Source organism: Dendrobates tinctorius, unplaced genomic scaffold (assembly GCF_039654945.1).
Source record: "Dendrobates tinctorius isolate UK_male_01 unplaced genomic scaffold, ASM3965494v1 ptg000075l, whole genome shotgun sequence".
Taxonomy (NCBI): Eukaryota; Metazoa; Chordata; class Amphibia; order Anura; family Dendrobatidae; genus Dendrobates; species Dendrobates tinctorius.
In genome coordinates, this window is record NW_027361743.1 from 29,919,827 (window position 1) to 29,944,102 (window position 24,276).

At 42.1% G+C, this 24,276-nt stretch overlaps 1 protein-coding gene across 6 annotated transcripts in view; it reads right to left on the bottom strand.

The window, feature by feature from the left end:
• The window catches only part of LNX2 (ligand of numb-protein X 2), a 262,034-nt gene that overhangs the window by 99,918 nt on the left and 137,840 nt on the right, over window positions 1-24,276 (bottom strand). Inside the window, exon 1 of one of the 6 annotated variants that reach the window (XM_073583138.1) lies at window positions 12,577-12,703. The exons of 4 other annotated variants lie outside the window; for them this stretch is intronic. The gene's annotated coding sequence lies outside the window, so the exon portion shown is untranslated. Of the gene's footprint in view, window positions 1-10,372; window positions 10,699-12,576; window positions 12,704-24,276 lie in introns of those variants that run through there. One more of the 6 variants, XM_073583137.1, reaches the window with a different exon arrangement.

Genomic DNA, 24,276 nt, shown 5'->3' on the forward strand with positions numbered 1-24,276 from the left:
CAGGAACATTCAGGTCTTTGGAGATGGACTTGTAGCCTTGAGATTGGTCTTCTTTCTTTTCTCCATGCTCAGTGTGGTACACACAAGGACACAGGACAGAGGTTGATTCAACTTTAATCCATGTCAACTGGCTGCAAGTGTGATTAGTTATTGCCAACACCTGTTAGGTGCCACAGGTAAGTTACAGGTGCTGTTAATTACACAAATTAGAGAAGCATCACATGATTTTTCGAACAGTGCCAATACTTTTGTCCACCCTCTTTTTTATGTTTGGTGTGGAATTATATCCAATTTGGCTTTAGGGCAATTCTTTTTGTTTTTTTCATTTAAGACAAATGAAATGAAGATAATAACAAAGAATTTGTGTTTGCAATCATTTTCAGGAAGAAACTGAGTATTATCTGACAGAATTGCAGGGGTGTCAATACTTTTGGCCACAACTGTACATAGTAGATGGCTGTTGGGTCCCCACAAAATTATCGGAAAAGAATGTCATGAATCTAATTTGCATGGGGGCCTTTTGATCTTTTTGCTGACAGAGGACAGATCTTTTGACATTTCACTTTACCAAATACTTGTTCCCCATTATGAAATAAGAAGACTGGAGCATTTTTTGTTAACTCTGTGCTTTATTGGTACTCGATTACTCTCATTAGAAATAGGCCCTTCCATTACATTATCAATTAAAGGGGTTCTCGTGGCATATGATATCGATTACATAGTTTTAGAATAGTGGAGCAATATAGGATTGGTGAAGGTCCAACACTTTACACTTCCATTGATCAGCGACTCACAGCTCTGGTGGTGACTGGGTAGCTGCTGATCTCTGGGATTGCAAACTATTGGATCCCCACCAATTTGATGTTGATGCATATGCTTGGAAAACCCCTGTGAGGGCAGGTGCACACAGACAGAGTCACTCCTCTAAGAGGATTGGTCCGATTATGCAAATGACTCTGTGATCAGTGTTTGATCAGAGTATTAGCATAGTGTGATCTGATTCTCTCATATGAGAGAATCAGAGCGCTCTGTGAGGAGTGTAGCAGAGTGTATCTTTTGAAAATCCACTGGTACACAGGAGAACTTCACTGAGCAAGTTATCTTGACTGAACAGCATTTACTTCTTATGGGTAAACATGAGATAACAATTCACACAGCCGTGTGTTATGATTGAGTCACCGTAGGAGGCAAAAACAGAAATGCTAGCTAAGTCCAGAAAACCAGAGAGGTTGGCAGCTATCGGATTGCAGATCCCTGATCCTATCCACAACAACTAACAGTAGCCGTGGGGGGTTCCTACGATGCCCTAGACCCCTCGATCACAGCCGGAGAATTAAATAGGCCTAAAGAAAGAAAGGGGAAATCTAAACTGCCCCAGAGCAGACCCCAAAGCAATAGGCAGCCCCCAACATATAATGACGGTGAAGCAAGATGAAAACACTAACACAGACAGAAAGATAGACTGAGCAAAGACGGGACCCAAGCTAACTAGATAGGAAAGGACAGAAAGGCTGCTGTCTGCAATCTGTGAAAAACCCTATGAAAATAAGAGCCAACAGACTGACAGTGAAAAAGGCCCTGAAGACGCTAGGCTTCAAAAAAGCTATGTCAGTACTCAGGAATATTCTGAAGACAGAGCAACCGGCAAAAGGAGATTCAGCTCACCCCAGCAGGGAATGGCAGAATCCAGAAAAGCAAGGAAAACAAAAACAAAACACAAATGCTAACAGGCAAAGCAGAAAACAGCTTTAGAGGAGCAGGAATCAGACTGGTGTCCTAGAAGTCCACAGAGAAATCACCCGCAGGGCAGAAGGGCGTCGGCAGCCTTATATCCAGTCTGTGACTCCACTCAGCCAGTCATCCTCATTAGGCTGAGGTGCCTGATAATCAGGCTCATTACCTTCCTTTACCAGAATAGGGAGTTCACCAGACCTCAGTGACGAAGGGGAAAATGAACTCACAACAGTACCTCCCCCTTGAGGAGGGGTCACCGAACCCTCAACCACGCCACCAGGGCGATCAGGGTGAGCCCGATGAAAGGCACGAACCAATCTTTTGGCATGAATATCAGAGGCAGAGACCCAGGAATTTTCCTCCTGACCATAACCCTTCCACTTAACCAAATACTGGAGTCTCCGTCTAGCCAGACGGGAATCCAGTATTTTCTCTACCTCATATTCCATGTTACCTTCAACCAATACAGGGTCTGGAGGTGCCACCCCAGGAACAACTGGTTCAACAAACCTCTTCAACAAGGAATTATGTAACACATTATGGATTTTAAATGTGACAGGAAGAGCCAAACGAAAAGAGACCGGAGTAATAATCTCCAAAATCTTGTAAGGTCCAATAAATCTAGGCTTAAACTTAGGAGAAGCCACCTTCATAGCAATATTTTTTCATGAAAACCACACCATATCACCAATCTTAAACTGGGGACCAATGGTCCTATGTCGATTGGAAAACCGCTGGGCCTTTTCCTGGGAGAGAGATAACTTATCCACCACTTGGTCCCAGATCTGGTGCATTCTCTCCACCACAGTGTCAACACCTGGGCAGGCAGAAGGCTCCACCTGCCCTGAAGAAAATCGAGGATGAAACCCAAAGTTACAAAAAAAAGGTGACATCAAAGTGGCAGAACTAGCTCTATTATTTAAAGCAAATTCGGCCAAGGGCAAAAATGAAACCCAATCATCCTGATCAGCGGAAATAAAACATCTCAAATACGACTCCAAGGTCTGGTTTGTTCTCTCTGTCTGCCCATTGGTCTGAGGGTGAAAAGCAGAGGAGAAGGACAACTGAATTCCCAGCTTGGAACAGAAGGTCCTCCAAAATCTAGACACAAACTGAACTCCTCTGTCAGATACAATGTTCTCAGGAATCCCGTGTAAGCGAACCACCTGTTGCAAAAACAGGGGCACCAACTCAGAGGAAGATGGCAACTTAGGGAGTGGTACAAGATGAACCATCTTAGAGAACCTATCACAAATCACCCAAATAAGTCATTCTTTGAGAGACCGGCATATCAGAGATGAAATCCATTGAAATATGGGTCCATGGCCTCCTGGGGACCGGCAAAGGCATCAACAAACCACTAGAGCGAGAACAAGATTTAGACCGGGAGCAAGTCCCACAGGACTGCACAAAATTCCTGACATCATGAGACAAGGTGGGCCACCAAAAAGAGCAACTCACCAGATCTCTAGTACCAAAAATACCTGGATGACCAGCCAATGCAGAGCAATGAACTTCAGACATCACTCTCTTCTTCCACTGGTCAGGAACATACAACTTTCCACTGGGACAACGCTCAGGTTTGTCCTCCTGGAACTCTTGCAGAGCAAGTCTCAAATCGGGCGAGATGGCAGAAAGAACTACCCCTTCGCCTAAGATAGTAGCAGGCTTGGTCACCACAGGAGAATCAGCAAAGAAACTCCTAGAGAGGGCGTCTGCCTTGACATTCTTAGTTCCAGGAAGAAAAGAGACCACAAAATCAAAACGTGTAAAAAACAAGGCCCACCTAGCCTGTCTAGGGTTCAAGCGTTTAGCCGACTCTAGGTAAATCAAATTCTTGTGGTCAGTGAGGACCACAACTTGATGTTTAGCTCCCTCCAACCAATGTCTCCACTCCTCAAATGCCCATTTCATGGCCAACAGTTCCCGATTCCCCACATCATAGTTACGTTCAGATGGAGAGAACTTTCGGGAAAAGAAAGCACAGGGATTCATTTTAGATGTTACAGGATCCTTTTGGGACAAAACAGCTCCTGCACCAATCTCAGAAGCATCCACCTCTACCTGGAACAGGAGTGAGACATCAGGTTGCCGCAAAACCGGGGCGGAGGTAAATCTTCGCTTCAGCTCCTGAAAGGAAGCAACACCCTCCGGAGACCAATTCAACACATCAGCACCCTTCTTAGTCAGATCAGTCAATGGCTTGGCAATACTAGAAAATTTTGCTATAAATTTCCGATAAAAATTAGCAAAACCCAAAAACTTCTGGAGGGCCTTCAAAGAAGTGGGCTGAACCCAATCATAAATGGCCTGTACCTTGGCCGGGTCCATTTCAATAGTTGACGGAGACAAAATAAATCCCAAAAATGAAATCCTCTGTACTCCAAAAAGGCATTTCGATACTTTGACATACAGGGAATTCTCCCTCAAGATCCGGAACACAGTCCGAATATGTTCCACATGAGAATCCCAATCCTTGGAGAAGATCAAAATATCATCCAGATAGATAATCAAAAATTTATCGACAAAGCCTCGGAAAATATCGTTCATGAAGCACTGGAAGACAGAAGGGGCATTAGTGAGCCCAAAAGGCATCACCAGGTACTCAAAATGTCCCTCCAGAGTATTAAACGCCGTCTTCCATTCATCCCCCTGCTTAATGCGGATAAGATTATACTCCCCCTGAGGTCAAGTTTGGTAAACCAGCAAGCACCTCTATCTCTAGAGAATAGATCCGAAATCAGGGGTAACGGATACTGATATTTAATAGTAATTTTATTGAGGGCACGATAATCAATACAAGGCCTTAAAGAACCATCCTTTTTGGCCACAAAAAAAAACAGCACCTAAGGGTGAAGAGGATGGTCTAATATGACCCTTCTCCAACACTTCCTTAATATAGGACCGCATAGCCTCATGCTCGGGTACAGATAAATTGAAGAGCCGACCCTTGGGAAATTTACACCCCGGGCTTAGTTCAATTGCACAGTCATAACTCCTATGAGGAGGCAAGGACGCAGACTCATTCTCGCTAAATACATAATAAAAGTCCGCCAAATAGTCAGGAACATCATGCGACTGAGGAGAGGTTGAAAAAACCGGAGCCTCACTAAAGGCACACCGACAACCCCAACTCACCACAGACACAGATTTCCAATCCAACACTGGATTATGAATTTGCAACCAGGGAAACCCCAGAACAACAGCATCATGCAGACCATGCAACACCAAAAATCTGCAATTTTCTTGATGGTCTGGGGCGACCCGCATGACCACCTGGGTCCAAAACTGAGGTTTATTTTTAGCCAAAAGAGTAGCATCAATCCCCCTCAAAGGGATAGGCGTCTGCAGAGGTGTCATCGGAAATCCACAACGTTTAGCAAAATCCAAGTCCATTAGGTTTAGCGCTGCTCCCGAATCCACAAAAGCCTTGGCGGAAAATGTGGACAGGGAGCAGATCAGAGTAATTGCCAGAAGAAACTTAGGTTGAACACCACCAACAGAAAGCATGTGTGCAAAGTGTTTCTCTCGTTTAGGACAAACAGAAATAATATGCGAGGCATCTCCACAGAAAAAACACAGCTTATTACGCCTTCTGAACTCCTGACGTTGCGCCTTAGACAAAACTCTATCACATTGCATAGGTTCAGACGTCTGTTCAACCAGTGGCAACACCTCTCGTGCAATCCTGCGTTCACTTAAACGCCGATCAACCTGAATGGCTAATGACATAGAATCGTCCAGACCAGAGGGAACAGGAAATCCCACCATAGTATCTTTTACGGCTTCTGACAAACCCTTCCGAAAGAGAGCAGCCAAGGCATTATCATTCCAGGTAGTAAGGACCGCCCACTTTCGGAACTTTTGACAGTACAACTCTGCAAAATCTCGACCCTGGTTCAATGCCAACAGGGTCTTTTCAGCCTGATCAATAGCATTAGGTTCGTTATACAACAACCCCAAAGCTTGAAAGAATGCATTCACATTAGTCAAAATAGGATCATCTGGTTTCAAAGAAAATGCCCAATCCTGGGGATCGCCACGCAGCAAAGAGATGACAATTTTAACCTGCTGCGCGGAGCTCCCTGACGAGTTAGGCTTCAAGGCAAAAAATAATTTACAATTATTTTTGAAACTCAAAAATTTAGATCGATCCCCAAAAAATACATCAGGTGTAGGGATCTTTGGTTCAACAGCATGCGAACGAGCAAGGTAGGCGGAAATTCCCCGCACTTCCGCAGCGAGCTGCTCCACACGATCAGACAATTGCTTTATCTCCATTGAGAGAAAAAAAAAATCCCCCTACGGCCTCAGAGATATAGAGGAAAGAATATACACACACTTTTTTTTTTTTTTTTTTTTTTTAAACACAGTTCTTTCCTGCTATTGAGTATCCTAGGATCTGCGGTATGGCGGGTGATTCTGTTATGATTGAGTCACCGTAGGAGGCAAAAACAGAAATGCTATCTAAGTCCAGAAAACCAGAGAGGTTGGCAGCTATCGGATTGCAGACCCCTGATCCTATCCACAACAACTAACAGTAGCCGTGGGGGGTTCCTACGATGCCCTAGACCCCTCGATCACAGCCGGAGAATTAAATAGGCCTAAAGAAAGAAAGGGGAAATCTAAACTGCCCCAGAGCAGACCCCAAAGCAATAGGCAGCCCCCAACATATAATGACGGTGAAGCAAGATGAAAACACTAACACAGACAGAAAGATAGACTGAGCAAAGACGGGGCCCAAGCTAACTAGATAGGAAAGGACAGGAAGGTTGCTGTCTGCAATCCGTGAAAAACCCTATGAAAATAAGAGCCAACAGACTGACAGTGAAAAAGGCCCTGAAGACACTAGGCTTCAAAAAAGCTATGTCAGTACTCAGGAATATTCTGAAGACAGAGCAACTGGCAAAAGGAGATTCAGCTCACCCCAGCAGGGAATGGCAGAATCCAGAAAAGCAAGGAAAACAAAAACAAAACACAAATGCTAACAGGCAAAGCAGAAAACTTAGCTTTAGAGGAGCAGGAATCAGACTGGTGTCCTAGAAGTCCACAGAGAAATCACCCACAGGGCAGAAGGGCGTCGACAGCCTTATATCCAGTCCGTGACTCCACTCAGCCAGTCATCCTCATTAGGCTCAGGTGCCTGATAATCAGGCTCATTACCTTCCTTTACCGGAATAGGGAGTTTACCAGACCTCAGTGACAAAGGGGAAAATGAACTCACAACAGCCGTGCTGCTGGCATAATACAGTCAAAAGCGAAAGTAAAACTAACTTCAACAATTGAGAGCTTCCCTCCCCACTATACAGCAAACATTTAAGTTCACATTATCGCCATCTGCTGTCAGGATAGTGTAAAGTCCTCCTTTATATAAACAATAAGTCCATTTCTATTGCATATGCCAACACCCTTTCTCAACAGTAAGGACTTATTCAGTCAAACCCAACTTTATTAGTCTCTGGTGTTTATCAGCATTCAATGCCTTCATGAAGATGTATGCTGTCATTTCTTCAGTAGGATAATCCTTCAAGAAATTATACTTCACATTTCCCAAGTCTTTGATTTCGAAATGTCGCTTCAGGACTTTTAGAATGTTTTCTTTATCCCTTTCTTGTTCAGAACAAATCAAAATGTCGTATACATATATGAGTACATAAATCCATCTGCCTTTTTGTGAACAAGCATGGATCAGCTTTGTTTCTTTGAAAATTTTCATTTGTAAGCACTGCCGTGATTTTGTCATTCCTCGCTTTAGCTGCTTGTTTTAAACCATATATGCTTTTCTGTAGTTTGCAAACTTTGGGTTTCTTTCATCTTTGAATCCTGGAGGTTGTTCCATGTAAATGTCTTCTGTTAAATCTCCATTCAAAAATGCTGTCTTTACATCCAGATGTATCAGTTCCATCTGTTTCATTGCTGCAACTGTAAGTAAATTATTGTAGTATGTTTGACAACTGGAGCAAATGTCTCATCATAGTCTTCTCCATATTTTTGAGAAATACTTTAGCTACGAGTCTTGCTCGATATCTTTCAGGTGTGCCATCTGGTATTTTACTTTAAAAAGCCATTTACATCCTATGGCTTTTCTTCCTTCTGGTAAATCTGTCAGCGTCCATGTATGTGAGTCATGCATGGATTTCATTTCTGTTTCTGTTGCTTCTATCCATTTATCAGCTTCTTTTTTAGGGAGTTTAGATATGTCTTCCCAAGAAGTAGGCTCATAAATTTGGCTTGTGCTTGTCTTGTATGAGAGACGTTTTGGTGGTTTACCTTTGTTTTCTCTCATTGAATGTCTTGGTTCTGTGTCTGTTTGTAGTTGTATTTCTTCATTTTCAGTATTCTGTTCTTCATCAATTTCAACTACTTTCTCATCAGATACCTCTTCAGCTATGTCAGCTGATGCCTGATGAAGGGACATAAGCAGTCCCGAAAGCTTACTTTGTAACAACATTCACTATTATTTGTTAACCATTAAAAGGTATCATACCCACAAGATTCCTATTTTGTTTCTCTCACTGAGAGCACTTTATACATTTTTTTCTACTGGCTAACACGGTACCAAACCATTTTTCTCATATTTTTGTGTCAATTGAAATCATAGTGTCTTCATTTAGATCCTCAATGAATGTCACACGGTTACTCACCGTGACTCTGTTTTGGGATCTAGGATTCTGTATCCCTTGCAATTTTCACTATATCCAACAAATATTCCCTCCATGGATCTATTTTGAAGTTTGGAATGTTGTTCTGTTGGAATTAATATAAAAACTTTACATCCAAAACTTTTAAATGATTTACACAGTTCATATGGAATTTTATTCAGTTTTCTGGAAAAAAGTCTGTTCTGTAGATATGTAGCTGTCATTGCTGCCTCACCCCAATATTTCTCTGGTAGTTTGAAATCTGTCAGCATACATCTCATTTCTGTCAGAGTTCTGTTTTTCCTTTCTGCTACTCCATTTTGTTCAGGTGTGTTCGGGACAGTTTTCTGGTGTTCTATTCCTTTCTGTCTTAAGTAGTTTTCTATTTTGTGACCTGTAAATTCACCTCCATTATCACTTCTGATGACAACTGGCTTCCTTTGAAATTTGTTACTAGACCTTGTTACGTAGTCTACAAGTCTATCAAAAACTTCACTTTTGTTCTTAATTAAGTATGTGACTGTGTATCTTGAGTAGTCATCTATGAAAGTCACCATGTATCTATTTCCTCCTGATGTAGTCACTTGCATGGGTCCATGTACGTCAGTATGCACCAAATCAAGTGGTCTTTTGCTTTTCATCTCACTTTCTTTTGGAATAGATATTCTTCTGGCTTTAGATTTTATACAACATTCACATCTTACGGTAATTGAGCAATCTGATATCTTTAGATCTTTTGTCAATTCTTTTCTTTGTACTTCCCTTATACTGTCAGGGTGTCTGTGTCCTAGACGTCTATGCCACATGTGAATACTGTTCTTGTGATCATGTGTACATACCTTCATCTGTTTCTTTGGTGTGTCAAGATGATATAATTGTTCTTCTGCCTTGACATTGGTTATCACCTTGTTTCCTGCTAAATTGCACACTCATTGTCTTTGAAATTTACAGTGAGTCCATTGGCTGTTAAATGCTTCACAAATAACAATCCTCCTTCCAATTTTGGAACATATAACACATTCATGTCCTGTACCTTCTGCGGTTATTTTGCTTCCATCTGCAAGATAAATGGCTTCTTTCTTATCTAAATCAAGATTAGTGAAGAAATTCTTGTCACTTGTCATATGACTCGTTGCTCCTGAATCAATAAACCAACCAAGTGATGATTTCTTGTCTGTTACTTTAAATGTGCCATTCCAATTATTCTCACATGAATCAGAAATTGTATTTTTCACTTTCTGTGTATAATTTTCTGTGTTGTAATTTTTGTTCTGCTTTCCATATGGTACACTCTTTCTTTATATAACCTTTTATCTTACATCTGAAACATTCTCGTCTCTTTATTATAGGGATTTTTAAATTCCGTAGCTTTAAGAGCGTTTCCACTGTCCTTTTCAGTAGAAGAATCATTTGTCTGTTCTTTTCTTCTCTGATATTCATCTATTAGTCTGGTTTTCACAAAATCTAATGTGATGTCTTTTTCTGGTCTTGACTCTAGGGCATTTATCAAGGCTGTATACGAATCTGGTAAACTGCACAATAATATTGCTGCTACATGACTTTCTTTAATGTCTTCACCAATAGACCTTAGCTGTGATATTACTTCCATCATTGAGAATATGTGCTTCTGCATATCGTCATTTGCACGCAATCTCATACTGTAAAGCCTTCTTAATAGAAATAACGTTTGATTTAAATTAGATCTTTCATATAGCTTTTTCAATGAGTCCCACATTCCTTTCGCTGTTTCTTAATTCCTTATGTGTATTAATTGAGCATCATCCTCTAATAAGGTAATGGTGGCTCTAGCTTTTCTATTCTTTCTATCCCATGTCTGATTATCTTCATCAGGTCTATGTGTAGTAATTACTTCCCATATATCATCTTTAGATAACAACATCTCTACTTTGAATTTCCATAACTGATAATTTTCACTGTTCAGCTTAGTTACTGTGAGTTTCAGCTCAGTGCTGCACATCATTTTTATATAATCTTACTTTATTTATGAAGATATTCTTCTTTCTTCTTGAGAGGTCCTGTACAGCCTGAGTGTGGTGATTCTCTGTAATGATCTCCAGTGTGCGGTCATCCAGTTCGTGGGTCATAAATTCCTTTGTCCCTCTGTATCTGGATTTTTTCTTTTCAGCCTCCATTCACTGGGTTTTATCTCCTTCCGTTAACAGAGCTTATCTGCTTCTCCGGTGTCTGAGGTTGTCTCCTGGGTGTCTGGGACTATCTCCTGTTCTGGGCCCATAACCTGTAGCAGAGTGTATCTTTTGAGAATCCACTGGTACATAGGAGAACTTCACTGAGCAAGTTATCTTTAGTAAACAGCATTTACTTCTTATGGGTAAACATGAGATAAGAATTCAGAAGTACACAGCCGTGCTGCTGGCATAATACAGTCAAAAGCAAAAGTAAAACTAACATCAACAACAGAGAACTTCCCTCCCACAATACAGCAAACATTTAAGTTCACACTATCGCCATCTGCTGTCAGGCTAGTGTAAAGTCCTCCTTTATATAAACAATAAGTCCATTTCTATTGCATATGCCAACAAGGAGAAGATGCAGAACAAAATTTCTCCATCTTCTTCATTGTGTCAGTGTGCGGAAATCATACTGCACTCAGATGTCATCCAAGTGCAGTCCAATGTTTCCATGGACTCAGTGACTTGCACGGCCGAGTGAGATCCAATAACTCGTACATGCAGTGATTTTTCCTCCGACATGTGCCCCATAGCTTAACACTGGTCCGAGAAAGAACCCATGTTTTGTTGGATCACACTTAGAATGATTTGCAGTTGTTTGTACAAGCCCTAAGGATAGTGTCACAGCACATATTCTCTCAGAGAATCGGGTCGATAATGCAAATCACACTGAGATCAAACTCTCATCAGAGTGATCATAGTGTGCTCCAATTCTCTAGGATGAGGAGAAGATGGAGAAAAAACAATTCTCCATCTGGTCCACTGTGTCAGTCCATTTAAATTGGCTGCACTCAGATGTCATCCGAGTGCAGTCCAATGTTCTCCATGCACTCTTTGACTTACATAACTGAGTGGCATCCGAATATCGGATAACACTCTGGCATGCAGTGATTTTTTTTCTGGCTCTGTCTGAAGAAAAAAATTATACGTGTGAAAGGCCCCAAAGAATAACATTGATCCGAGTGTGATCCAACGTTTTGTCGGATAACACTCGGGCTGCACCTGACCTTAGAATCTACACGTTCTATTCTCATTGGGAGTGACACCCATTGGTCAATTAACTTGTACATTTTTCCATGCAGAATAACAGCGGCTCATCACATTGAGAGAATTCTAAGATCACAGACTTCTCAGCTCTTCTTTCAATAAATTCAATTTTTATTGTAAGATAAAGAAGATCTACGAGGTTTGTTCTTACAAAATCTTTTTGCCTTTTCTCCACAGCAACCAGAATACTAATAGATATTGGCCCCCACCCACACACACACCAAACGCTTGCAAGATACAAATGGCACACAAGTGTTAGTGATTTCAGAATGTTAATCTCACTTTCTGCGCTACTCGAAGTCTCGCTGCATTCGATTCAACGTGACATTATAAATGTGGTCCGAACGAACGCCGACGACTCCGCCGTTAAAATTGATCTGTTTATCTGAATGTTTAGGGAAAGCATAAATCCAGGCAGAGGCTACATTAATGTTAGTATTTATCTTGCTGCAAAGTAGAAAAATGCGCATTTACAGCCTGCAGTGCGGGGTGGAAATAATGTTTGTTGCGTAAAATTCATTGCAGAAGTGAAAAATCTACTTAGCAGGTGTCAGATAGTCATAATATATTACCGCAGATAACAGTCGGGTCTAATTATATCCCCATATTGTTACATTATACAACGGTACCTCTGGGGAGGGAGAGGTGCACGCTAACACATATGTGCATGTTACACAAATCTGTACTTGTGAAAAGAGAATTAAATTGAACCCGCACGTCAGACGTTCTGCTGAGATTTCTCATTATTACCCTGACACTCTTGATACTTCGCCTCCACCACTTTTACGTACCCCTCCCCCCCTCATTTTATTGTCACCTACCGAGGCACAAATATTTTCACAGCTTAGAATTAGATAGTAGTTTTAGCGGGTGATGGCGACACTCATAAATATGGAGATTCAACTGCATCAGAGACCAAAGAGGTAAGATTAAATGTAACTTACAAGCTCCGCGTGCACCGTGACTGGCTCAATGCCATCCATATGTAGGCTCACATTTACCATATGCGCCAGGAAAGTTCCTGGCACATGCCCTATTGTCATCAAATCTTCAAAGACCTCTTGGACCCTCAGAAGGGTTGGGATAAATCTCCAGAAGTACTGCCAGATCTTCTCATAACCTCCAGAAAAGCAACATTTTTGGAAATAAATCTATTGTGGCGGGAGGATGGAAGAGGCATGACGGGTGTAGGGACATGTCATGAAAAGGGTTGTGGCTATGGTACTGCTTAGCTTGTCTAAAAGTTGGCAATTATGGCATAGCCCAAATGCATGTATTGGGCTCCATTAAATCAACAAATGCCAAATAATGGAGTTGAGACAAACTTTAGAGGACCTTTATCCAATGGCCACATGATGGTCCATGGTCACTAGACCTGAGCCCTGCAAACCTCCTCCGACAAGCCAAATTCCTGGGTGTCTCTTCTGCTTAGACAGCCCTAAGCAATGTCATCATTGTGGCATGACCCACACATGAAGTTGTGTCAGACCTACTTATCTCAAGAGCATCGGGCTACGACAGGTAAGAGGAGGTTCAGAGGGCTCTATTCCACTGCCCACTAGCTACAGATGTTGCCACTGGAACAGAGCTCTGCAAACCTCCTCCAATAAGCCAGATTCCCAGGTGTCTTTCCTGCTTAGACGGCCCTAAGCAATGTCATTATTATGGTATGACCCACACATGATGTTGTGTCAGACCTACTTATCTCAAGAGCATCGGTGCTACAACAGGTAAGAGGAGGTTCAGAGGGCTCTATTCCACTGCCCACTAACTACAGATGATGCCACTGGACCAGAGCTCTGCAAACCTCCTCCGACAAGCCAGATTCCCAGATTCCCGGTTGTCTCTTCTGCTTAGACGGCCCTAAGCAATGTCATCATTTTGGCATGACCTACACATAAAGTTGTGCCAGGCCTACTTTTCTGAAGAAGAGTCGAGGCTGCGAGAGGTAAAAGGAGTGCTCCTCATCACAAATCCTACTCCTACCCCTTTAGGGATTAAGATTTGTGGCATAGAGAACTCAGTTGCGCATCACGAGTTTGGCAAAAAGCACCTTTTGGCGGAGCTGGGGAAACTGTCGTGACACTGGCGACACCCAAAGTTGCAAAATTCAGGTGCAGCATGGAGATGCACCTAAATTTTGTGACTTTTCAAAGCTTTTATGCCAGAATTCTGGGGTGAAAGCCTTGAATATATTTTACAAGAAATCTATTTATTATAAAAAATTTTCTAATTAAAAATAGATTTTTTTTTCAGTGTTATTTTCTTTTTTGAATTTTGTTTTTTCAATTTCTTTTCATGGTTCCAAAAAACAGAAAAACAAAATAAAAACTGGATATTCTTCACAACTGCCACATGGACCATTAAAAACAATAGATTGTGGTGACTGAGCATGTGCAGGAAGGAGTAGGAGGTGACTAGTAGCTGAGCTGTGTCCCTCATCTATTGTGAAAGGGGGATTCTGTGTAATTTTTATATAGGCGATAGCAGACATTATAATCCCACTTGGGATAAATTCTGAGAAGTGATCTCTACAGAACAGGAAATATCAGCTTTATATAAGAGTCAGTGAGAAAACTCCAAAATGTCAGGATTTATTTTACATAGCAAATATTAAAAATACATCAACGTTCTTAAAAATATGTTACATAAAAATGTATTTCAAAGAATAGATGATCTACTGATAACACTTCTTTTAAAGGAGTTGTCATAAACAACCACTTTCAAATAGCGGTCGCAAGGTGACCTACTAGTGGCTCCAGGTCTCACTACCAGTAACCCTTTCCAACAGCTGCAGGTGAACTGTATCAACATCTGGAAGGCGGTTGAAGTTCTCTCCATGTTTCCTTTGGGTACCCCGCTTTCCTCCCTCACCTCTCATAAAACCAAATCAGATCTCATGCTTTGCACTGAAGAGGGGCAACGCCCTGAAACAACTGTCTGGAAATTGAAATTCTGGTTTGGCTTTTCTCTTAAGTCATGTGGCAACGCTCGTTAAAAGGTCAATATTAACTTTTAGGATTGCTACTTCCAATAGGTGGCACTTGAGTACAAGTCCACTTCCTCTCCGAAGAGGAAATTTGCATATTTTATTTTTCAGGAGCACTGCATGACCTATAAGTCTCCTTACACTGGCATGTCAGGCATGTCACTCTCCACAAGGAGAAATGCTACCCCTCTCCCACTCCAAAGACATACTGATAAGAAATGTAGATTGTGAGCTCACTGTCAATAGTAACAATGTCTGCAGTGCTGAAGAATAGGTTGGCGCTAAACGGACCTCTGTTCTGTTAATTGATGGGAGCCCCAGCATTCAGATTCCCATCCAATCATATATTTATCAATCTTAAGAGTCTGTAAAACTCTCCCCAAATCTGCACAGTCATACATCTCTGCTCTTATCTTCATTGGCCAACTTACTCATGCTTCTTTTTAACCAATGACTTATGGTTCTCATCCTCCCTTATTACATGCTCTTATTCTCGTCTGTTAGGCCGTCACACACAGCGACGCACCAGCGATCCCGACAACGATATGACCTTGTCAGGATCGCTGGTGTGTTGCTACATGATCGATGATGAGCTGCCAAACAGGCAGATCTCAGCAGCTATCAGGACAGCGACAACGCATGTAAGGCTGGTTATTTAGCGCTAAAAAACGCATGCTTTTTTCCCTATATTTTGCATGGGATGCGCTTATGTGCGCATACCCATGCATTTGTATGCGTTTTTGTGCGCATGCGTTTTTTTGTAGTGTGCGCTCGGGCGCACAAAATGCATCATGTTGCATTTTTTGTGCGTCCGACTTGCCCCCAAAAAACGCATGCGCACGCAATGCATTTTTTTACAGCAAGACACCCATTGTAAGTCTATGGGTGCGCATACGTGCGCATTGGCATGCGCATGTATGCGATTTTTTTGTTGTACATTGGTTAGACAATGGTTATGGTAAGGGTTAGGGTGAGTTAGGGTTAGTAGAGTCAGGGTTTAGGGTTAGGGTTAGTTAGGGTTAGTATGGTCAGGGTTAGGGTTTGTAGGGTTAGCTTAAGGGTTAGGGTTAGTTAGGGTTAGGGTTGGGGTTAGTAGGGTTAGGTTAAGGGTTAGGGTTAAGAGTTAGGGTTAGGTTAAGGGTTAGGGTTAAGGGTTAGGGGTTAGTAGGGTTAGGGTTAGGTTAAGGGTTAGGGTTAGTTAGGGTTTAGGGTTAGGGTTGGGGTTAGTAGGGTTAGGTTAAGGGTTAGGAGTTAGGGTTAAGGGTTAGGTTTAGGTTAAGTGTTAGGGGTTAGGGTTAGGTTAAGGGTTAGGGGTTAGGGTTAGTTAGGGTTTAGGGTTAGTAGAGTCAGGGTTTAGGGTTAGGGTTAGTACTATTAACCCTAACCCCTAACCCTAATTGTTATCTTGAGTTTTTTTGTTGAGGACAATGTTGAAAAAAACGCAAACGCACTAAAAATGCACTAAAAACGCATACAAACGCATAAAAACGCTGCGTTTTTCCCTGCATGCGCATAAAAATGCTTGAAAAAAACGCAGCGTTTGTATGTGTTTTTCCATGCGTTTTTTTGCGCAAAAAGTGCGCAGCAAAAAAACGCAAGTGTGAAAGAAGCCTAACAAGCATGCACGTAGCTTAGTTACCCGCTGTGTACCTTAGATACCAGCGTGCTGGTGCAGGGAGTTGGTATCCAAGGTAAACAGCGGGTTTCTAAGTGCCGCGCGGCACTTAGAAACCCGCTGTTTACATTAGATACCAGCTCCCAGCACCAGCACGCTGGTATAAAAGGTACACAGTAGGTTTCTAAGCGCCGCTTAGAAACCTGCAGTTTACCTTGGATACCAGCTCGCTGATCACTGGTCTCCCGCCTGCCATACGCAGCGATGCGTGCTGGTCAGCGGGAGACCAATGATCAAAAAAAAGTCCAGGGCTTTCCAGAATGATCAGCGATACCCGGCAGGGGGGTCGGTCGCTGATACCTGTCACACACAGCGATCTCGCTGGTGAGATCGTTGTTGCGTCACAAAACTTGTGACTCAGCAGCGATCTCCCTGTGTGTGACGGGGGCTTTAGACTTCTCCCGTGCTGCTGTAATGAGAAAGACCAGGCCGCGGGTGCCTGTGCCGCATTCAGAACTGTGGAGGCTGCGTCCCAGGGTGTCCGGGGGAAAGAATAGTGAACCGGACAGACCCGGTGACTTGGAAGCAGGGGGCGTGGAGAAGAAAAAGCGCGCACGACAGCTATCAGTTTTGGAGCAAACAAGCAGCGCGCTGCAGGGTGAGCGGCATGCTCTGTCCCATGAGCACTGGCGCTGCGTAGGGCTGTACTTGTCGGCTTCCGCCACCACCAGCGGGACCGTAAGAGAGAGGGGTGCCGTGTGCTAGGTGACCGTGCGGAGGAGAGAAAGCCGAGTACCGGACATATGCTTGCAGCCCTCCGTGCCAGTTGCTGTACGCCAGCCCACGTTTGACTGAAAGTGCCGTGGCCTTGATGGATTTGGTCGCACAGGTTTATGGACTAGGGGCTCAGCAGAAGAAGTACCAGAGACCGACCACTGCCTCCAGAAGATGGATCCTCGCTTAAAGGACCCCATTTGTGGACATCTTCCCTGATGCTGCCGGTGCTACCACCCCTGCTTGATCTTCTGCGGAGGAGGAACATAAAGGACATGATAAGTTTGATAATTGGACTGCTGTTATTCTGCATTTTTTCTCATTTCATTTCCCCTTTAACCATTTATCTTCCTGCGAGGAGTTTAATGCCCTGTTAGATTAAACTGTTAAATTTGTTATCTCTTGCTCTGCCTCCTGTCCGTCACTGCATCCCGCAACCTGCTTACACTGCAACCACCATGCGAAGTTCACTGCCCTGGATCTTCAGACTTTATTTCCAATATTCCCAGTTTTAAGTGTGACTTGAAAATCTATTTCTTCAAGGTGCTTTATGTCACATAATCACAGTCCATGGCTGTACATAACCTGACCTAGTCACAAATATTACCTATGATGTATTACTCTGCACTTTATGTCCATGTTGGCTCAGATACTGGAGGGATGATGGGTTTATAAAAAAATGTTATCAGGTATTTTTATTTTGTTGTAAGAAATATTTCATACATAAAAATAGTATCCTCTTTCCCCTTCCCCTCCCTACCAATCCAAGGTAAGGAAAACACCGTGTGTTTGGCTCATCAAAGTACAGAAAAGAGAACATGTCATAGTCAGTAATTGAGATCCATATATTAGAGATTACAATAGAAGATAAATAAGATCACATCGCATTTCAAAGGGAATCTGTCACAAGGTTTTTGCTACTGCACCAGCGAGCAGCATAATGTAGGCGCAGAGACCCTGATTCCAGTGTCACTTTGTATCACAACTGCTGCACCCAGTAAACTATCATAATTTGTAGCTGTAGCAGAGCTCAGAAAGCTGACCGCGCCCATACCAGAGCTTTCTGCGTACACTATATATTGACAGCTAGCTGCTAATCAGTGGTGGGGGCACAGCTGGACCAGGATGCATGTGAGCTATAGTCCAGGCAGTGATAATCTCCTGGTGATAAAACACTAATTGCATTGAAACAGGAGCACTAAGCCTGCTAAGTGATACATCACTGAAATCGGTGTCTCAGCCCTTATCTCAAGCTGCACTAAGATTAAATAGCAAAAACCCGTTGACAGATTCCCTTTAACAGACGTATTAATTCTCCTAGTGCTCCTTCTTACATATATATGAAACTTTGATTTTATAGATCATAGTTCCGGCTCTAATGCTTAGCCAATAGCCAGTTACACTCCTTAAAAAAGCTGTAGACACTATCTCAATAACTCTCTTGAAGCCATAGCTGTATAGTCCATCCAGAGTTCCCAAATCTTTTCAAATGTAGTTATTTAATTTCTCATTAAGTAAATATTCAGGGTCCATGCAACTTTATTTATAACTCCAATGTCAATACCTTTCTCTTTTTTGTGCTATTTAGATTGTAGGGTATTAAAGGAGTTGTATATGCATCTAATAATCACTACCAATCCTAAGGATAAATCATAAATCTTGGATTGTTGATGGTCCAACACCTGGCAGGCACCAACACTGATCAGATATTATTAGCTCAGGATGTAAACCTTCAATATGTGGCGGTTGCTGCCGAGTGCTGCCACGTATCAGCTCCTGTTCTCCTAACACCACTGATGACCTATCCTTGAAATAAGTAATAGATATTAGATGCCCTGGCAACTACTTTAAAGAAGACCTATCACTAGGTCATGAGAGGCAAGTTTTTGCTCTTGCTTTATTCCTGCTGTTCCTCTGAGTAGTTTACGATTTTATTTTGCCCTATGTTTCCGAAGATATGGGCCTTTTTATTCAGTACCACTTTTTATTGTTTTCATCAAGGGAGGGTTGCTCACATGGTAATAATACCGAGAAGCCTAAATACACGCCCCAGAGGATCCTGTGAGCCACGCCCCCTTGGTGAAAAAATAAATAAATAAAATTTAGCACTAGACAAAAAGGCCCATATTTCTGGAACCGTTTGGCAGATTTTAAGAACAAAGAAAATAGAATACTCAAGGGAGCAGCGGGAATAAAATAAGAGTAAAATCTGGCCACTCCTGAGCAGGTGACAGGTCCTTATTTTGTTTTTATTACTTATATAATACATCCCCCATTAAAAAACACTGCAAAATATGCTGACTCGGTATAAAAACAATTATTACTGAACACTAGCTAAGTTACGGTAGCCATGCTAAGTAAGAATTTATTACAATCATCGTTCACTCATGTGAACATCTCTTGGGATGAAAGTGTTGCTGATCCCGGCGATTCTACAGTAATCACCTCCAGCTCTTACATATTAACGGTGTGATAATGGTCCTGGGAGATTTGAGAAGACCACTAATAACAATGTGATTCTGCCAGCGCTGATCCAATCAAAAGCAGGCAGTTAATTATTCTATCCAATTTAAATCTGTGTCTCAATTCTCTTTATTTCATTAGCAAGTCATCCATTACAGATCCGAAAACGACGACGCTTTACTAATTCCCAAAGAAGAGAGTGATCGGTGATCAGAGCCAGATCTCACAATCGATGCTGCTGGGAGTAAAAAAAAAATCTAACAGCCAAAGAAAGCAACAAATTAGAAGAATGTAAAATACAAAATATAAATAAATTAACTAATAAATAAAAGAATGAACCTCCCACAACCTCATCTCAGCCAACTGTCCCATGTACAGGAGCACTCGATCAGCCAAGTGCTCCTGTCTGCTCTATGAGATTATTTTCCACCAAGCGGGGAAGCTGTCACCCCATAAAGTAATGTCAGATCACAAGAGAGTTTAACTAATGATTATGGCAGATGAAATAATGGATGGGCAAGAAGCTTTGAAGGAAAATATATTATGTAGGACCTCTAAGGCAATGTGCACACGCTGCGGATTCTGCTGCGGATCCGCAGCGGATTTGGCCCTGCGGATCCGCAGCAGTTTCTGCTGCGTTGTACAGTACCTTTATTTTCTATGCAAAATCCGCAGAAAGAATTGACATACCAATTTCTGCGGATTCTGCTGCGGTTTGCCATCTGCTCCACTGTAGAGAAGATAGACCGCAGGGCAAACCCGCAGGCTAAAACACAGATAAACCGCAGGTCTTCTGACCTGCGGATTTACCTGCGGATTTTACAAAATCGGCAGAGCATTCCGCAGCGTGTGCACACACCCTAAGTCCTCCTGTCTGTTTTAACAAGTACGCTATATGAAAAAACAAGGCCTTATGACATCATGATGTCATGACTTGTGTCGTTTCACAATATCATGGGGGCTGGATAAAAATAAACTTATTTGATATTTTCATCTGTAAAAGTCCGATTTATCAAAATATTAAATTAATTAACCTGATTGATAAACAAAAAAAGTGATCAAAATGTCATACGTAACCCAAAATGGTAAAAACGTATGCAACAGCTTGTCATATGCAAAATAAGCCCTTACACAGCTACACTGATGGAAAAGTAAAAATGTCACTAGTATCGGTAAATGACAACACAAACCCCCGATTTTTTATTTATATTTTTTAAAAACTTCTGAATTTTTTCTTCACCGCTTAAAGCTAAACTCCATTTTAGCATTTTTGTTTAGTTGCGATACTTGAGTGGTGCTTCTAATCTAAGTTCCCTGCACTTAGTCTCATACCTACCCACCGTCGTCTTCAGCTGTACCCAGCGCCACTCCGGTCTGTCTCCAGCAGTGTGTGACCTGCTGGATCATACCAGTGTTTGTTAGGTGAGCCAGAGTCACTTTTCAACGCAAGTCTATGGGATCATCGTTCTGGCTCTTACAGATTTGCATTGAGAGCTTGTGACCGATACTTCTGTTGACCTGTCAGAAATTGTGGTCACAAGATGGCACCGTGGGACTGAAGCGGCACCGGTAGAAGGTGAAGACGGCGGCGAGAGACTACGGTCAGGGACCTTATTAGCACCACCTTTAGGATAAAAAAAATGCTGGAGTGGTGCTTTGAAAAAAAATATATAACTCCTCCAACAAAAACAAGTCCTCATGCTGCAATTTTGGATGGAAAAATAAAAAAAAGCTATTGGAAGAAGAGTAGGAAAGAGCGAAAATGCAAAAAAATAAAAATTGCCAGGTTCTGTAGGGATTACTTAACCAAGTTTCTCTACATCGTTGGCCTAGGACAGGGCCACAAAGACAATGCCCTTCATGCTATTTGCAGTAGCTCTGTATTTCACTACATCTTCTGTCATTTATAAGCGCCTTGAATTTTAAAGAATGTCCCTAAACTCCTGGATGGAGCTTTACCGCTACCCTGGAATTCTGAATATGACATTTCCTTTTTGCATCTTTTTATTTGGGAAGTGTGTTCCTATGGTGACCGGCGAGAACAGGGATTAATAAGAGTTTACATCTGCATCTCAAGGTCACTTGTTGCATTTCCCATAGTGATAGCACGCACATAGAACATGAATAATGATTTTTCTCCTCAACATCAAGGTCACCGGTTAGAAAGTCACAATTATCCACAGCGTGCGGGACGGACGGCACGGGCTCGGGGGCTTATTTATATTCTGTATGCACCCTGTTGTCAGTATGTCCCAGACGCCTCAATAACACTGTTTGAGAAAAAAGCATTTTGCAGAGGATTCTGGGAATGTCTGAACAGACAAAGGCGTCATGTAAAGTGATCTCTACAAGGATTTTTCATACTAAAAACAAGGGACAGAAACTAAAGCTCGGCAGTGTCCTCAAAGGAACCACTACAGGAATAATATTCCTATGGGATGTCTGGTTTAGAAAAGTGATTTCCTAATTCAAAGGGATTGTCCAGGACTAGGCCTATTCCTAGGATAGGTCATCATTGTCTGATCGGTGGAGGTGCAGCACCCGATAGCTCCACCAATCAGCTGTTCCCAGTGTCGGCCGGAACTGCTCAGTAACAGATTTGCACAGAATTTCTCTGTCTACTGTCTAGTGGCCGTGACTCACTACTGCACATCCACCCCTATTCAAATCAATAGATGGCAGACGTGCAGTACCCGGTCACAACCACTATTTCGCTGACAGAGCTGCCAGACCTCTCCCGACGCCTGCGCACTGCAGGACTCTGCTCTGCCCTCAACAGGGCAGAGCAGTGCGCCTGCGCTGGAGCCAATACAGGAAGGGAAGAAGAGGACGACATCATATGAAGATGGGAGGAGCCGGACCGGACCGCGACACCCATCGTACCGGACCGCCCCCTCCGGAGAGTATAATCTAACGTGTTTTTCTTATCTTTCAGGTTACATCGGGGGCTTATCTACAACATTACAGAATGCTGTAGATAAGCCCCTGATGTCAATGCTGGCAGCTTATAGTCAAAAAAAAAGGTGACAGATTCCCTTTAAATAGTAAAAACCTGATGATAGATTACAATTAACTGGTTCTGTGGAAGATGGCTGTATACAGTGTATGGAGCTGGCACACTACAGCTCCACACACTTAGTTGTGCACTTTTCTGAGTACTGCAATTCAGCTCCCTTTTAAGTGAATAGGAGCAGAGTTGCAACTACACTGTCAATATCTATCAAAGTCCTGGACAGCCCCTTTAACAGGGTATACATTCAAGAGTTATCATAGTTTAATGTCATTCTATTATTTTTGATCATGTACAATCTTTCAGCATATTGCAGTGAAGTAGTTAACAAAACACTTAAACGAATAGGAATAAAATAAAAAAAATTAATGTAATTTTTCAAAATTGAAAAGCTGTAATTATTGCAGCTATTAACATGGTGAGCAGCTTTGTCCCTTGATCTGTGCCACCTTTGTTTCTTCGTTCTTGTCTCTTCACATCATCTATCCTCCCACACACACACAAACACTGCTATAGATTTTCGCTGATGCTGGCAGTTCCCTATTAATCTTGAATCATCCAAGTACCAGATGTCAAGAAAATTGTATCCCAGCTGATTACATAAGAAAAAATTCCACTTTTACAGCACTGATAGAAAAGTAAAGCTCTAAGTATCCTGCAAGCTTTGCCCATCGGTACGGCTATGGGATTTCGATACCTGCGTTAGGTGTCCCTGCAGATGACGACGACTTTACTACTGTACAATAGTGTCCCAAACTACTCCATAACTTTATGGAAAAAACTTACTAGAAGCAAAACAAACATAAACCCTGCTGTGACTAAATAAGTAAAAAGAAAAAGTGCATTTAATTAACACAGGGTTCTTAAAGTACCAATACCTGGTTTAAAAACAGCAGTATCACTGTGCTTGATTGGCCAGCAAACTCGAATGACCTTAACCCCATAGAGAATCTATGGGGTATTGTCAAGAGGAAGATGAGACACCAGACCCAACAATGCAGATGAGCTGAAGGCTGCTATCAAAGCAACCTGGGCTTCCATAACCCCTCAGCAGTGCCACAGGCTGATCGCCTCCATGCCACGCCACATGGATGCAGTAATTGATGCCAAAAGGAGCCTCAACCAAGTATTGAGTGCATTCATTTCAGTAGGCCAACATTTCAGATTTTAAAATCATTTTTTAAGCTGGTGTTATATAGTATTCTAATTTACTGAGATAATGACTTTTGGGTTTTCATTGGCTGTAAGCCATAATCATCAACCTTTACAGAAATAAACACTTGAAATAGATCACTCTGGTTGTAATGACTCTAATATAATATATGGGTTTCACTTTTTGTATTGAAGAGCTGAAATAAATTAACTTTTTGATGATATTCTAATTTAGAGAGAAGCATCTGTATCTATCCTGACTCCGAATGTTTGATTCGGCCAAGAGTTAATTTGTTTTTAACAGGAGGAGGTAGTCACTGTCAGCCACCTCTGGCAGTCAATGGCTTATCTGCCCTTTTCTAACCTGAAAACATAAGGATCAAGTGATGAAATTCTAATTTCTCTTCAGTGGCATAGCTTGAAGCTCATGGGCCCCAATACAAAAGCTCCAATGGGGCCCCCAATTATTGCAAGTCTTTAATAGTATTGCTCTTTTCCTATAGGCCAAAGGGAATTTTGGGGGCCCCTAAGCTCCTGGGCCTGGGCGCAATTGCAATCCTTGCACCTATTGTCATTACACCCCTGATTCTCTTCCCCAATTTGTCATAAACATCAGATAATCGTTTGGCCAAAATCTGCAG